Source organism: Melitaea cinxia, chromosome 21 (genome assembly GCF_905220565.1).
Source record: "Melitaea cinxia chromosome 21, ilMelCinx1.1, whole genome shotgun sequence".
NCBI lineage: Eukaryota > Metazoa > Arthropoda > Insecta > Lepidoptera > Nymphalidae > Melitaea > Melitaea cinxia.
Window position 1 is genome coordinate 6,796,144 of NC_059414.1, and position 7,246 is coordinate 6,803,389.

A 7,246-nucleotide genomic window follows, 5' to 3' on the forward strand; every position below is an offset into this window, starting at 1 on the left:
TACAAGAATTTAGATTAAAAAAAATGGCATAGCGAATTTGGACTAAAAAAATTCTAAATTTTGTACAACCTCAATCGATCGCTAGACTACCGGAAGAGGTTTTGCTACAATTATTATTGACATGTAAATGTCACTAAAGAAGAGTATTGCCAGTACATTTTAATAGTATCAAATGATGTAAAAATATATATTGAGAAAAATATTAAAAATTACTTAAATTAAATATTATTAAAAACACCGTTTGTATTAAACTATTTGATGAAATGGAAAACTTTTTTCTTTAGTAGGTATACTCCGCATAACCTACCAGCGCCGAATTTTTTATTAGCTACGGTTAATCATCAAAAGAAAGTTATAACAGTTATTAAGTTCAAATTATTGCTTTTTTTTTTTGAATTGCTTAAGCTTTGTTGATGTTTCTATTTTTATCGATATCTCTTTCGAAACTTTGTTCACAAAATATACATAAATAAAGTGTAAGAAGCGCTAAACGAGTTCAATAATCTGAGGACCTAATTTAACTTTAACGTAATAACAGTTTATTTTTCCTTTGTATACGTATGAAAAATCAAAAAAAAACAGTGGCGTAGCGAGAACGCTCGTGCCCTGGGCGCCACTCACAAAAGGGCGCCAAATGGTCCGCAAAATAAAAATTTTGCTGGACATAATATTACCTACATGATTTTAAAATTATTTAAAAAGGTATTGTGCCCCGGGCGCGAGTTGAGCTCGCTACGTCACTGCTTTTCAATTGAAAATAGAATTCAGTGGGTATTCGTAATTCTGATTGCTTTTATTATATGCGATTTCAAGATCAATCGGTATTAAAACTATTAACGTTTACTTTTACTTTGAAATAAAAGACGACTCGTATGATAAAGATTTCGTGTATTGTCTGACCAAGTTACAACGAATAATGAATAAGAAAATGATGAACGTTACAAATTTAAATATTTGAACGAAGAAAAAAAGTCGTATGAAGTTAGGCGAGGTCCCCCCGCCCGTCGTCCTCTCATTGGCTGATAAGCGGCAACTTCACATTAGAAGCGCCACTACCCACTAGATGTCGCTTGAACAGTGGGTTATGCAATTATGCAACTACTATTTTTGACATTTGATAAAAATATAATGTAGGTACTCTATTCTTTGTATAAAATTAGTAAATGCTATGAACCGTGAACCCAGTTCAGATAATTAGATAGGATAAGATTTATGTTTCAAATAAATATCGAATGATATATATATCAAAAAATCAAATCAAATCAAAAATAGTTTATTTAACTGTAAAGATGCACATTAGACGAAAAGAACAGTGAATCCCACACTAGGCAATGCCTGTGTCGTGGGATTCAAAAACTCAAATAAATAATTACCAGGCGTAGTGCGGCTTAAGAAGATAATAGGTATATTTAGAACTAACTATTGATAACTGAATTACAATAGAATATATTTAATTTGCGCGTGAATTGGTAAAACATACGAGTATCTATAGTGAGCCAGAACTAGAACTATATTGGTAGGAATGAGATTGACAGTTAAATTACAGAAATCTCAACCCAAAAGTTACAAGTAAAAATAATTTGCAATGTTACTAACTTGTGACTAACTTTAAACTGAATGTTGTCAGTCCGTTATATCTTGAAGTGTGTACGTTACGTGTATCGTTAGTATGTGTGTATTTGAGTGTGTTTGTGTGTGTATGTGTGTGTGTGTGTGTGTGCGTGCGCGCGCGCGTGTGTGTGTGCGTGTGTGCGCGTGTGTGTATGTATGTGTGTGTGTGTTTGTGTGTGTGTTTGTGTGTGTGTTTGTGGGTGTGTTTGTGTGTTTGTGTGTGTGTTTGTGTGTGTGTTTGTGTGTTTGTGTGTGTGTTTGTGTGTTTGTGTGTTTGTGTGTGTGTTTGTGTGTATGTGTGTGTGTGTGTGTGTGTGTGTGTGTGTGTGTGTGTGTGTGTGTGTGTGTGTGAAAAGTGAGCTCGAGCAGAAGAGTCAGAGGGATCAGTAGTCCTACGAATAGTTAGTCTCTTGGGGTCGGACGGCAAGCAAAATTACAGTCCACTACAATTACCTAAACACGAAGTATTTCTTCGGACTTGTCGTAATCCCAGGATAACAAGAGCCTATGAACCTGAGATTTAGCTTCTTTAATAGAGCTGTGCCTCAAATCACAGAGTCCCGATAATCTATTATATATGTGCGGTAGAAGAAATCTGGCAAATCTCTTTGCAAACGCCGTGTTGACGCGAGGTTTAGACATTTTATAAATTCGCTTTTGAATCATATCATCGCGATCTAAAGATCTCAAATTCTGCATGTGGACATATGTGACAGCACGCATTAGAAAAAGCCTCCGGACACTCAGAACTTGTATATATATAACATATAACACTACTGTGTGGCTTCTGTAGTAAAGAATATAGCCACACCCTTTCTTCCCGTGGGTGTCGTAAGAGGCGACTAAGGGATAACACAGTTCCACTACTACCTTGGAACTTACAAAGCCGACCGATGGCGGGATAACCATCCAACTGCTGGTTTTGAATTACACAGGCCGAAGACGGGCAGCAGCGTTTTCGGTGCGACAAAGCCAGCCCTGCGGTCACCAGGTCTGCGGTGCCTGCCCAGCGTGGAGACTATGGGGAAAACACACGTGCTCACGCCATTTTTGGCGTGAACTTATGGAGTTCTATGTCCAGCAGTGGACTGTGATCAGCTGAAATGATGATGATGAAAAAATTAAATATAATATATATTCTTCTATATAAAAAAAGCTGTGCCCACAGCTTCGCCCGCGTTGAAATCAGTATGTCACAAAGTTTTCCCGGCAAACTTCCAGTGAAACTCTCATCAAAATCGGCTTAGCCGTTCCGTAAACATTCCTCTTGAAGCCCTCTCTCCATTGGCGAAACCGCACGAAAATCCGTTCAGTAGATTTAGAGGGAATCGATTACATACACTTTTGGGGACTTTGTTTTATAACACACTAACTGTTGCCCGCAACTACGTCCGCGTGGTTATGAAGATATGCATTACTATTAAGATGCTTAAAGCAAATTATTTTTTTATTTCAGTCACTTGAAATGCTTGTCACACTGAGTTACTTTTTAAAAGGCAAAATTTAGTATAATTTAATAGTTATTTTTATAAAACCTCTCTATACATCACATTTTTAGTTTTATTTTCAGGCTACCGTATAAATAATCTATCAGGCGAACTTACTCTAGAACAGGCCACATATAACTGACCGTGAGAGAAACAATCTTTTAATTTGATAGCATCCTAAAATTTCTCAGTTTATTATTTTGCTTTTTCATTTTAGCGTTGTAAGTTTGATTGTTAAAGTGTTATTTAGTAATCTAATGGAAACCTGTTATTGGCTATACTATATAGCATATACCTAGCTGTAAGGTACATTGTTTGTAAAGCTGTTGGTTTTCTAAATAAATAAATAAAAGAAACAATCGTTTACGCCAGCTACTTCTATGTTTGTCCCTGCGCCCTATTAATAGTCATTGCATAATAACACAATTTAACTGGAAATTGGAAGCGCTTAAATTGAAGTTGGTAATCTGATGGTATTAGAGGAATCCACGGTATGAACACAATTTATCCTTGATACACAGTAGTAATAATGCATGCTTCAATTACGTGTTTATATAGAGTCTTTATTTGAAGTCTAGTTCCTTTAACCAGTTGAGGTGGATAAAGATTCCGTAGCAAAATTATCAGCGCACCTACTTTCAGGTACAAAGCATGAGGGGGAAATCCAGGTGGTTCCAGGTAATGTACATCATCATCGACTTCTTATACAGAGTCCAGCGACTCATATTTTAAATTAATGTAGTAATAATATAGTATTGAAGTGTAAATACGTTTAAAATATACTGCATGTAATTTACTTTTTAATATGGTTCTACGTAAATATATGCCACGGAATAGCGTAACGCACGTTCCTCCGTGACTCCGTGACGACAGGGGTAAATAAAAAAGTATTCTAGTAACGTAAAGGTTAGATATCGTAAAAAATATTTTTTTTTGTACTACTTTTAAGTGATCAATATAAATGTTTCTTGAACACATAGGGTTGCAAACGCGGTTATTTTTTTTTTCTTTAAGCCGACCCTGCTGTATATGTTTCATACAAATTATCAACCTTAACTAAACCCCTTAGCGGTGGGATATCGCAAAATCCGTTCTTAGCGGACGTCTCCTAACTACAATCTACTTCCCTGCCAAATTTCATTTTTGTCCATCCTGTAGAGATGGACAATCCAGCGGTTTTTGAGTTCTCGTGAGTCAGTGATCTTTCTCTTTTTAACCGACTTCCAAAAAAGGAGGAGGTTCTCAATTCGACTGTATTTTTTTTTATGTATGTTACATCAGAACTTTTGACCGTGTGGACCGATTTCGACCATTTTTTTTTTTAATCGAAAGGTGGTGTGTGTCAGTTGGTCCCATTTAAATTTATTTGAGATCTAACAACTACTTTTCGAGTTATATCTAATAATGCGTTTTTACTTGACGCTTTTTTCGTCGACCTACGTTGTATTATACCGCATAACTTTCTACTGGATTTACCGATTTTGATAATTCTTTTTTTGTTGGAAAGGAGATATCCTAAGTTTAGTACAATGATAAGGAAACCAGGATCTGATGATGGGATCCCAGAGAAATCGAGGGAAACTCTTGAAAATCCGCAATAACTTTTTACTGGGTGTACCGATTTTAATAATTTTTAATTTAATCGAAAGCTGATGTTTGTCATGTGGTCACATATAAATTTTATTGAGATCTAATAACCACTTTTTGAGTAATCTTTGATAACGCGTAGTTACTTGATAATTTTTTCGTCGATCTACGTTGTATTACTCGTCGATGTAATTGAAGTCGGTTTTTTTATATGTCGGTTATTATATATGTATATACATATAAATAATTGTGTTTGCTCGCAAACAAAAAAAACGAAACGTTTTAAAATACACCGGTTGTACAAAAAAAGGAACAAGACAGATAATATTTTGTGTTTCTGTGTCTTTCAAATTAGAATTCTGTTTGAACCGAAATTTATGTTGAACATATTGAACGTTAGGAAACTTTTTCGAAAGTAAAAGTACTGAACCTGCTTTTAAAATTGTTTATTGTTCAATTATAGCCATCTCCTATGAGGACAATCCCTTTCTTTACATGATGATTTCCGCTTTGAGTAGTATAAAATGGTTGATTTCAAATCTGCTAGCAACAACTTGTACGTCGGTGTTTCAAAAATCATTAGCAAAAATGTCCGCCAAAGTATTGGTGAGGATTAGTTCGTTATGTTTTTACAATTTATTATTATTAATAATTTTGATAAAATGAGTATTCACAACATACTATTCCTTTATTTTTAATTTTTGAAGTCTATAAAATGTACCATTTTTTTAAATAAATTGTAATATGTATATTTTTTCTATGTTAAAAAATCAGGTTTTCATCGCTGTAGTGCTCACTGCTTGTGTTGCGGACAAGCGTGCTGAGAAAAGAAGTGCAGTGGGATGGGATGTAGCAGGCTTCATACCTGGTTTAGGACAAGTGGCTGGTGTGGCGACGCCTAGCAGCGGTATTTAAATATTTAAGCTAAAATAACAACAATTCAGATTCTATTTTTATATGACTAGGTAGACAAATAAACTTATGGCCCACCTATACCACCCGGAACAGTATTATTTAGCTGTTATCTTCTGTAAGGTTAAGGTACTTATCAAGGCGAACTGCCCCAGATATTTTGCCAAATATATCCTACTGTGCCCTACCTCAATACATTCATAGATGTTTTATTCACGTCGTTCTAAATTACTTTAAGGTTGGTCACCAGATTCAAGTTCTGATGTAGCTGGTGCTATAGCAGCAGCGAAGTCTGCTGCTGCGGCTGTAATGGCAGCCCAAAAGCAAGTTGCCGCCGCAAAACATGCAGCACTAGAGCAGCAAAGCGCCGCTAGTGTGAAAGAGGCTGAAGCTGCTCATGCTGCTCATAAGAGGTTAGATATAGGAATGTCCACTAACTATTATATATTTATTTAAAAAGGCGGTGTCGTCCAGTTATGACCAATTTTTATTTCATAACTCGAAATATAGAGTTTTATACTTATAATTGTATTTGCTCGCAAACGAAAATAAAACGTATTTCAATTTACATCGACACGTAATTAAATACGCAATATTAGTTATAACGCTAAAAGACCTCATCAGATGTTGATCTTATTTATGTGGCACCACACGACAAACATTAGCTTTCGATTGAAAAAAAAATCATCAAAATCGGTACACCGGGTAAAAAGTTATGAGGTAACTAACGCATATGAAAAACATAGTGAAATTGAGAACCTTTTTTTTAAATTGTTTAATAAAAATAGTATGAGTTTTAAAATTTAAATACATTATTCTATTATTCGCTTTTCTCTTAAAGTTATTTATTCTTTAAATTCTAAAAAATAATCTAGCAAATTGTTTTTATATAGTGAGGAAGCAGCAAGATTAGCTCGAGCTCAAGCTTTGGAATCCGCTCAAGCTGCTGTTCACGCTCAGGCTCAACTCGCAGCAGCTAAAGGTAGGGCATCACTAAAAATCAGTGTTGGGTTTTTGAAATCCATGCTGAGGTACCTATACTGTTTTGAGGCCAACACATAGTTGCAAAAGGAATTTGTTTATTATTAATATTATTCATGTATTTTATTTTATCTTTTAAAACTATTTTTAATTTTTTTAAGTAAAACTTTCGTACGCACGCTTAAGAGGAAAGGGTACCGGGTCTTTCTCCATACAAACGTAGTCGACTGTTTTCTCCCTGGATAATGACACTAGATCAAATATTTTTGTGACATAGAACTCTTTGCTGCCATGACCATGCCCCTATGTTTTGATTTTTTTCATATTCTTATTATCATAGGAATTAGGAGACTTCAAAAACTCAAAATATTGCATAATTTTTTGTACATTTTCAGACACTCATTAAAAAAAATATATGCATATTTTCAAAAAAATGAAAACATAGGGGCATAGCCGAAGTCTTCTTTTATTTTCTAAAAAAAAAATTTTTAAAAAATTGCCATGTTTTGAGGAGAAAACAGTCGACTACGAAACACTGTTTTGGTCAAAAATTATATACCTAAAACGGTCTGAGCTGCAGTTGTCCCTTTCTTGCTTTTTGGGGGATAGGTCTGGGGGAGGGAAGGGTCAAAGCAATACGTATATACGCCAGCGAAGTGATGCCTCAT